Here is a 10,640-nt window from a genome sequence, read left to right as displayed (position 1 = left end):
CTGCCAGAGGGGTGCAGGCGCGTCAGTCGGGCGTCGCCCTCAGTGGTACGGCGCCGGCGCAGAGTCTGAGGCCAAGCCCCAGGAACGGGGAACGCGAGCAGGCGCCAGAGGCTGCCGGCTGGCGTGTGTCGGTCAAAACGCCTTTGTCATCAGTTCGGGCGAACTAAGTGGTGAAGATTGCTGGCGCGGAAGCTGTTACTTACAGTGTTATTTTGTCCTCATGAGGGAAATCGACTCACTGAAGACGCATTCTTGTTCGCTCAAATAGAAAGTGAACTAATCCAAGTGAGCTGATTTCCACCCGGCATGTAGATGTCGTCGTGAGAACCTTAACTTCCAAACATTGCTCTAGATTCGGGCCATGTAGCAGGCTCCAACGCCGTGGCCGGCTGTCCCATTTCACCGAGTGCCCGTCGCCACGCCGCTCCCCTCCACATCCCGCGCGCGGTCGGCAGCTCCCCGTCACACACACACACCCTCACACCGCGTGCCGCCAGCTCCCGCCTCCGGGGCCGCTCGTGGCTGTGGTCAGCTGAGCGTGGACTCATTACGCACTATCGGTGTGACGAGCTCAAGAGAACAGCAGAGACTGGGAGGACTGCCCGTGACTGGGAGGTTTTCAGCCATCGCCTACTCCAGAGCTCCGGCCAGAGACTGTACGCGCTACAGAGCTGGGTAGCGCCAATAACCCGAGTGCAGCACACGAACGTATCTATCACAGTTGTGATCTACGGCGCGGACCCGCTATCAGGATTTCCGGACAGCGGAGAGGAACTGGGGGCGGGGGGGGGGGGGGGCTGCGGTCCAGCACCCCAGCTACCTTAGGTGAGGGGCTCGTAAGGTACTTGGTCCACAAATGTATGCCTCTCGAACAAAATAAAAACGCAGATTTGCACAAATTGTTGATCAGATCTTTGTAAAAACTGAAAATAAGCCGGTCAAAAGGCAAATCGCAATTTGATTTTGGGTCAAGACCAGGTTTCTTTCCAAGCATGGACCCAGACCGGTCTTCATAAAGTTTTGCTCGTGTGCACAGAGAGTGCAAGAAGGGCATTCAAAATAATTCACATGTGTCTCATTGCCTCCTATCTACCGCTTTCTGAAAGCTAGCCACAAGAATGGTGTGCTGCGATATACTTTTTCTGTTTTCCAAAGAAGCCTGAATATTTGTTCTCCAATTTGTGGTGTCTGTACAGGGTGAATGATCCCGCCGTGTGAAAGCAAAAGACCACTTCTCACGTGTCCTGCTGTGTTTCCCTCGCCATAGAAGGAGCTATTTACATCGGGCACGACCGTGAACGGACACGCGCTGCCGACCTGGTCGAAAGTGTCTCGTCCCTAGATCGTTTTACGTTCGTGGAGCTGATGGCTGCTGTATTACTCGCTTTAAAAATTGGAACCAAGCTGAATAGGAGAGCTGAACCTACGTGGTTCTTGCTAAAATGCATGGAATGCAAGAGTTATATGGAGGTAGCGCTGGATGTGATAACATCAGAGTTATGTGATTTGGATGCTTAAAATTGTAATTGGCTGCCTTCAAGCAGCCAATGTTAGCAATGTGCGCAGCATTTAGCGCAGCAAGATAGGAAAAAGGAATTATGTTTAGATTGTGATGAACTGCGGATGCATTGCGATATATCGGGGACGAGTTTCGGGGAACGTGGTTGTATATTTGGTTGGACGGGTTCCTCTCATCTTTTTCCTCAACAAAGCTTAAAAGTGGTTATTATCAAGCAAATTCACGCGGTTGTACAAATACTTAGTGCTGCTGCTATTAAGTACACGACTTTATGTAACGCCATGCGCAGTATCTCACTACTTCGGTACCAAGAGATTCGCCCAGGGCTTATATGTTAGTCCTGCTTTCTCCTTTGACACCGTCCATTCCTTTGGACCACCTAACGTAACTAATCATTGAAAGCGAGCTCATTGAATCTCTCCGGACGACCTGCTTCCGTGGCCAAGTGGAGGAGCTTTCCACGCGGCCGTGGACGTTTTGCCTGTCACTATCCGTCAGTGACGCCCTCGACCGTGTCCCGGTGCAGGCACAGGCAGCGACAACACGACTAATGCACACTCGTAACGTAGGGGTAGTTCAGGCGCGACCGAACCGTTGCGTTCCATACGTGTCCAAGGCTACTCCACCGGAATCCTCAAGTGCACTGGAGTGGTTTTGTCGACCGGTGGCTCAAACTTCGCAGCGGAGTGTTAACTACCGTTTCGATTATACGGGTGTTGAAAATGACATCATTAGCTCACGCGGGACGAAAAGTAGGTAGCGAAAAAATGCCATAACATAACGCTTTCGGTGGCATCATGAAATGTAAACTCACCGACACGCCATCAAAAGAAATGAATTGGAGCATTTATTTGGAGCATTGCAAGATACTCTTAGCAGAGTATGGTGCTAGTGATAGCGGCAGAAATGTCAAAAAAGCGGAGTGCATTCGATACTTAGTCAACCTGCTCATGTCACTTTGTCTGGGGTGGCTAAAAGTACTAAACACGGTAAAATGTCAGAATTGTATCTAACCAAACGGCTTGGAAAACACTAGTAGCGTGTTTAGGTGTGTTCAGAAAAGGAATACAAGTCTCAAGTTGCCAGGTTGTTTTATCGAAATGCCAACGAGGATCCCAAAATTGATGCTTTGCTTACAATGCCGAAGAATTCGTACGAACACAGTTGTTTTTGCCAATGGTAGATGTGCGAGCTGCATGGAATAGCAACTAACAGTTTAATTGTATTACCACTCAGTGCCCTCTGTCCAAATGCGTCGGTTCGCTTAAATCAGCAATATGAGCAGGCTTTATGACGCTATCTTTCATTTAATCTCACCCTGCACCTATCATATTTATTGACTCAAGCAAAGTTGTGCTGAAATGAATATCAAATCGTTTGAGCATAGACACTACAATGGCCATAAAGAGTTGAGTTCAAATAGTTGCCTACCATCCATGCTGCAACACTCCGTCCTTGTGCGTAGCGATAAATACAGCTGGAAGATGATCGTTGCAAATGAATATGACACCAGGGGTCAAAAGAGAAGAACCCCATAGTCACCTACAGTTAAGCACAACACAATTTCACATATACAGAACTCTTGATATATTTGTCTTGCGTCACCTTTACACATGTGATTTTGTTAATTGTGTATGTTTGCGATGTCAGCAGCATGTATTTTATTATTGGAAGCTCTCCATAGTCCCCACGAGTAAGATAGCGTTGTATTACCGTTGGTCACTTAGCCTGGCCCGAGTGGAGAACTACGTGCCCCACAGCTCATAATATCATCGCTCCTGGGTCCGCCTCTGGCAGAGCGCAAACATCACATGTCACCCAGATGTGGTCAGACCTAATGCAAGTGACCATGGTACAACTAACACGACAGATGGGCAAACGACCCAAACGGAGAAATAAGTCAGTCAAAGAAAGAGTCCTGGACGTTATAATCATCTTAAATAGCCAGTCGCTAAATGGATGTTTGGGAACAGCTCGCAAAATTCATAACGCTTCACCGGGTTAGAATGTACCCAGATAAACTGCGTTTAGTACGGCCGTGCCTCGTTTGAGAGTAAGGTCAGGTGGTATAAATATGACTTAATTGCTGGTAGCCGCTGTTGAAAGGGGATCCTAAGTGCTGCCTCAGTTGACTAGAAAACTGCAAAATTTGGCTTGTCGGTTATGTAGTGGATTCTCAGACCGCCACCGCGGAAGAGAGCAGAGCAGTGTTCAATCATGTTGACTCGCTGCGAACTGCAGGCGGCGGAACGTCCTTGACTGTTCCACCTTCCCACGCCGTGACACGGGGTTAGAGGTCGATGATCGGCGGCGGAGTCTGCAGTCTGGTCTGCCCGTCACGTGCACCGCGCTGGGGGCGCGAGGTCGGCCGCCGTCTGAGCCGAGCCGAAGCCGCAGCGGGGCCGCTCAGGTCAACTCCGATCCAGTGAGGTCAGGCGACAGTAACCGTCTCGAGGCAACATATGCGCACGTGGTATGTGCCGCACATGGGGAAAATGTGCGCACAGGCTCGCACATGGGCAAGAGCTTTGTCCAGAGGAGTATGGCAGATATGCAGCCGGTCAGGTCAGCCAGGAGGCTGTGGCATTACTGAACTGACGGCGACTACCAGCAGGTAGCCACTCTCAGTAGCCGCTCCACCGCGGCAGCGAGGTGGAGTTATGGCGACAAAAAACGCTGCTCAAAAACTAGTCGCCTCAGAAGTCAGGAGCATTGGATCCTGCATCGGTTCCTGTACAGAGTTCACATCGCTGAACCTGTTGTGGACTGACGACTCAGTGCCTTGATCTGAGCATGTCTTCGACCCGGACCAGTTTCTGTAGCATCGACGTAGCTCGGTTATTGAGCTCTGCACTGCGTCGCTGAAGATAACTTCGCTGGTGAATAGGGATAGTGATCGCCAAATTAACATTCGTTTTAGTTGATTTAACTTCGGACAACTCAGCTACTGACCAATCGTTTTTGTGTTAAATACATGGTAAGCTACAGCATACCGTCCTGACTGTTTTGCTATGCTTCATTTTGGCATGCTTTTTACTTTCACTCTGCAAAAACTCCGTTAGGTCTTGACCATGGCATGGGGCTTTTAAAAGCAGAGTATTCGGCAGCGCTACTTCAAATGTGGTAGCGCTTAAAGTCATGCATAGCGGCCGAACACAATGCGCAAAAGGGATAATATTTTAGGTGTTCGGGGATTTATTGCGGTTGACAAAATGCAATCTTGGAGCCGGGTTTCCAGCTTGTATCAGGGACAGTAGGATTTAAAAAAACCTGTTTGGTGGCCCGAATCCCGTTAAATTTACGGCATCCTTAAATAGCTAATATATTAATGACAACTGTGGCAACATTGCAATACGTTCAGAGAGTGAGATATGACAACATAAGTGATGAACAAGTCAACAACTGAACTGATGCCAAAAAAATTCGGCCCAGAGAGACAGTATTTTCTTAGAACTTCCGAGATTACCCCTTAAATAAATAGCGCGGCTGTGTTCAGTTTTAGCAGCCCCATATCAAAGCAAGGCAGCTAAAACTGAAATAATACATAAATGATGCTTGAGTCGGTATGAAAAACCAAAGTCTAAAAACGACCTACTCATACTTAGAGTAAGCGAGGACAGGCAGAGCAAACATAACGGGTGTGTGCCTATTGCCACGTGCCACGACTGTGCCACGACTTAACTAAAATTCACTGACCCATATTATAACAGCGTTTCATTCGATGCAACGAAACATCATAGCGCAGCCCGCACGGATTCCAGCGTCATCCGGTTGTCGACACAGAGAAAGACACTTGGTCAGTCTGTGACCTAACCGACTGGCTCCTGATCAGAATTGTCAGCGATCGACAACCTTGGCCATAGCGACAAGGTCAGCACAGATCCCATCTCACAGAGCAAAAACTGCCACTTACATTAACCTTGTAGCTGTGCGAGGGCATCACTGCCGTCTGGTGCGCCGGCCAACGCTGCGCGTCACCAACGCCGCCGACGATACCGGAGAGCTAACGGACCACGCGCGCGCGCCTCCAGACGGCAGGTCACTCGCGGCTCGGGCGGCAGACGCCGGCACACTGCACTACGCCGGCCAGACAGCTCGTGCGGTGGACAGGTGGCCACCACGCTCGGCATCGCCCCGGGCTACGGCCGACGATGCTGCCAGCTGGCGGCCGCGACAGTAAGCTCCAGGAAAACACCTCACGCTATGCGTTCATGGGCCAATTAGTGGGCGCGGGCGCCGGAGCGCGTGGTGTAGGCCGGCGAGGCTGGGACGTGTGGTCATCTGACCGGGCGGCTGTGCCACACCGAGGGACACCCTATGTTGAAGTGTGCGTGGTGTATGTACCTACAAGGGGCGCAGGAACTGAGGGGGAGAGGACCAATGGGGCTGAGCCCCCTAAGTTTCCGATAATCTTATATGAGCCTCATGGGTGTTGACTGGAAAGAAATAATCAAAAATGGCTACCGCTCCCCCCCCCCCCCACAATCCACAATTGAGTGAGCCATTTAAGACCCCCAGGATGGTCTACGCACATGGGTCTCTGGCGACGCCTGCGCGGTCTGTGACCACCAGTCATGGCAATAAGTCAGTTTGGTGGATCCCAGTTCCTCTCACATCACTCGAGCACCAAAGCCGGGAACGATGCGCGTCCAGTCGGCGCCACAGAGAGCTCGTTATCAGGATACGGGCGGCTCCGTTTCCGCGCGCCGCAAGCGCACCAGCGCAGTCACAGACGTTACACTTCGCCGCGGTCAATCCTGGGACCGCCGTGTCGTGTGTCGTATGTTGTGTGCGTCTGCAGATATGATATGGTCGTGACAGAGGGCCTGGCGCTGCTGATATATCAGTCTCTACTTTCCATTAAGACAGACATAGACTGAATTGCTTCCATTAAGATGTAATGCCTTCCTACAAACCGGTAGCAGTCGCAGAAACGGGTCACAACTTCGGTTTAGGCAGACGGCATTTGCGCGCGTGTGGTCATCGTCGGCGATGGTTCGTTGGGTGTGGTTATTATGGGAAAAGGGCAGATGTCGTGCTTGGAAATATGTGACTACGGCCGCCCTGTTATGACCCTGATACGCAGCAAATGAACTATCAAAGCATCGTTGTTGGGTGGACACCATCAGGATTCCTGGAATATCTCAGCTTTTTGAACCGCGAGGCGCGAGTAGAAGACAAGCAAACATACAAAAAATAGGGAAGCTCTTAAAAGTAAAACAAGTAAACAAATCGCACGACACCACTCGAAATCAAGATTGTCTTGTCTGACAAGTTGATGGTGACACGATGATGAGTGCGCTAAAGGGTTCAGGCTGAGACTGGCGCTGATCATCCCACCACATCAGCGCAGGCGGGCTTCTTCATGTGTCGTGACAAATGGTGACGCGTGAGTACGTAAGCTGGCGGCGAACACGCCCGAGTGGTCTCCACTAGCTTCCGCCTGCCGCCACCTTTGCCGGCCTGGTACTGCCTGCACGGCCTTCGCGGCTGAGTACCCACCCCGCCACCGCCCTAGCCAGTGGGTGTCGGGCCCGAACGAGTACCCGCTTGGCCTCAGAGTCTGTCGATAGAATACCGGGGAAATCTCTGTTTACTCTGCCCTTCTTCCCGTACTCTTCAGGTGTAGTGGTGCGGGGCAAACTCTGTTAGAATCATCAGCGCTGACATTGTGTTGGTTTTTCGCCACAGCTGGCGCTATAGCTGCGTTTTGGGCGTATTTAAACAGGCCAAGAGGCCGATGTTTCATCAGGAGAGCAAGAGCCATCAGCAAAATCAGGGTTTGTTCAAGGTGTGCAGATATGTGGTTGATAAATAGTCGGCAGCTGTCGCTCTAAGTCTACGAAAATATATGCATTTGCAAACCCAAGACCCTGGGATTCCAGCCCTTCCTGTCAGAGTGAGAGGATGGCAACGCTATCAGACCTCGGCAGCTGAGTGCGTCGTAAAGCCCCAGTGGCACAATGCTACACAGGCAGAGATCTAAGCTGACCTTGAAATCATAAGCTGTCTAGCGGTAAAGAATGCTCGGCACTTGGTAAGTCATTGGGAGTTATGCTTAGTCATGCATTTATGCTAGGTTCATCAGTGAGGTATCACTATGTCAAATGGCATTGGGTCCAATCCATCCATGTTTATCAAAGCACGTTGTACAAGATCATCGATACAGCCGTTGTGTACTCGTCTCACACAGTGCTCATTCTAAGGCCAGAACCCTACAGAATCATTACTGCGGAAAGCAAACTCTTGCTTAAAAGAGACACCAGCTGAATGAGATGAATTTGAAGCAACTTTCTGTGCATTCAGCTGAAAACATGCAGTTCCAGTCCCTTTAGCATACAGGTCAGTGGGCCGTGCTGAAACCGGCGCAGACGGCTTGCGTTTACGTTTATTACAGCCACATTTTACCCAGGTGGGTCGCAAAACTGCCCATCTTACTGCTGTAAGTGAGATTCAACGGCATCACGCTATTCGCAATATAAAATATAAGATACCAGGTCACCAGTCCATCATAACAAATAATAAAAAGGCATTAGTGGCATCAACCCAAGCCGTTTTGAAATACAACGATTGAATTTAAAGAGGGTGCATTTGAGATACATAAACGTAAGTTATATCGCACCATTTCAGACGGGTTGCGCATTCAAACCACCTCAGGACAGAATTTGTCATCGTTTTGACCACAAAGGCTTGTTTTCGGGAGCGTCTGAGAATGTTTGGATTTCAGAATGGCCCGTTCGACACCTGCTCTACTCTGGTGCGGCAGAGATATCGGACCCGTGCCCGTCCATCTCTGGGCAGACTGACGTCACGCCTTAACAGAGCAGAACATCATATCAGACACGTGCCTGTCCATCTCTGGGCAGAGTGACGTCACGCCTTAACAGAGCAGAACATCATATCAGACCCGCGCCTGTCCAGCTCTGATCAGAGTGACGTCACGCCTTAACAGAGCAGAGCGTCCTATCAGACCCGCGCCTGTCCAGCTCTGATCAGAGTGATGTCACGCCTTAACAGAGCAGAACATCATATCAGACCCGTGCCTGTCCATCTCTGGGCGGAGTGACGTCACGCCTTAACAGAGCAGAACATCATATCAGACCCGTGCCCGTCCATCTCTGGGCAGAGTGACGTCACGCCTTAACAGAGCAGAACATCACATCAGACCCGTGCCCCGTCCATCTCTGGGCAGGAGTGACGTCACGCCTTAACGGAGCAGAACATCATATCAGACCCGTGCCCGTCCATCTCTGGGCAGAGTGACGTCACGCCTTAACAGAGCAGAACATCATATCAGACCCGTGCCCGTCCATCTCTGGGCAGAGTGACGTCACGCCTTAACGGAGCAGAACATCATATCAGACCCGTGCCCGTCCATCTCTGGGCAGAGTGACGTCACGCCTTAACAGAGCAGAACATCATATCAGACCCGTGCCTGTCCAGCTCTGATCAGAGTGACGCCACGCCTTAACAGAGCAGAACTTAATATCAGACTCGCGCCTGTCCAGCTCTGAGCACCGTTGCATCAAGCCTTAACGCATTTAGCATATACATTTATTGGATTCGGCATAGGATATTGCATAGGATTTAGCAGCATGTTTGCAGTCATTCATGTGGCTCTAGTCTTTAAAAAATGCAATTCCCACACATTTTACCGAAAGAATGTGCGTTTTTACGTTTCCTGATCCTAAACACCATTTTCAGATCTGATTGTCTCCCCTCCAAGTCTCATTTTGACCACCAACCTTGGTTTGTTTCCTAATCTCAGAGACGCGCTGCGACCACGCATGCATGCAACTGCAGCCATGAGGTATCACCATGTCACATGGAAGACTGTGGGGGGGGGGGGCGTGGCACAAATTATTTACTCTTCAATGTTGCAGCTTCGGCGATGTGGCTTGTTGGGCGTGTACGCCATGGGTTGTGCAAGGAGAGAGCTGGGCTGCACCACGTTATGCAAAACAGCTCTGGTATTGCTGTATAGCACAGCATCGTGAAAGGGGTCTAGTGGCTGGAGACTCGCGTTCTGAGGCGTGTCCGCCACCGCACACAGCGCTTGGAAATGGAGGAGGGACGGAGTGGAACGGAAACGGAGACGGACACCTCCGTGAACCAGTCTAACCGTTGGGGACTGATTAAACGCCCTCGAGTGAAGGGCTAGCTACCATGAAGATGTCATGCCATAAAACATGCGCATATATATACGTACACACATATGTAAAACACGGCAGGCAACTTTTAAAAAAAAACACATTTCGGCATGCCGGCTCCTCCCAGCAGCATAAGCGATGAATATGAGATTCCTGTGTTTCCAAGTAGATCATTACTGCCCGTGTAATTGGTCTGACTCAGCCCGTTAGTAATACCCTGTTTTTATCAGTTCCACCCGGATTCCTCAGGAGCGTATTAGAGCGATTAAACAATGCACCTTGAATAACTGGTATCGTGTGTATGCCTTCAGCAAAAAGCGCTAGCGTCGCCGACTTCTAACGTATACGGAGCGTCAACAACATGCCGTTGCATGAAGAGCGCGGCTGGAAGGGTGACGTCCGTGTGAATACGTCCGGTACGCTGGAACATGACTGGCAAGGGTGACGTCCGTGTGAACACGTCCGGTACGCTGGAACATGACTGGCAAGGGTGACGTCCGTGTGAACACGTCCGGTACGCTGGAACATGACTGACAAGGGAGACGTCCGTGTGAACACGTCCGGTACGCTGGAACACGACTGGCAAGGGTGACGTCCGTGTGAACACGTCCGGTACGCTGGAACACGACCGGCAAGGGTGACGTCCGTGTGAACACGTCCGGTGCGCTGGAACACGACTGGCAAGGGTGACGTCCGTGTGAACACGTCCGATACGCTGGAACACGACCGGCAAGGGTGACGTCCGTGTGAACGCGTCCGGTACGCTGGAACACGACTGGCAAGGGTGACGTCCGTGTGAACGCGTCCGGTACGCTGGAACACGACTGGCAAGGGTGACGTCCGTGTGAACACGTCCGGTACGCTGGAACATGACTGGCCATGCGCGGCAGCTGAAGGTGACAGACGCCATTCCACGATAGCAAGCCAAACCGCACGTGGCCTTGCCATGTTCCTGTTACCGGCTGTGCTCA

Source organism: Pollicipes pollicipes, unplaced genomic scaffold, assembly GCF_011947565.3.
Source record: "Pollicipes pollicipes isolate AB1234 unplaced genomic scaffold, Ppol_2.1 Scaffold_4740;HRSCAF=5597_pilon_pilon_pilon, whole genome shotgun sequence".
Lineage (NCBI taxonomy): Eukaryota > Metazoa > Arthropoda > Thecostraca > Pollicipedomorpha > Pollicipedidae > Pollicipes > Pollicipes pollicipes.
The sequence above is the reverse complement of the archived record's forward strand: the minus strand, read 5'-3'. Positions refer to the sequence as shown.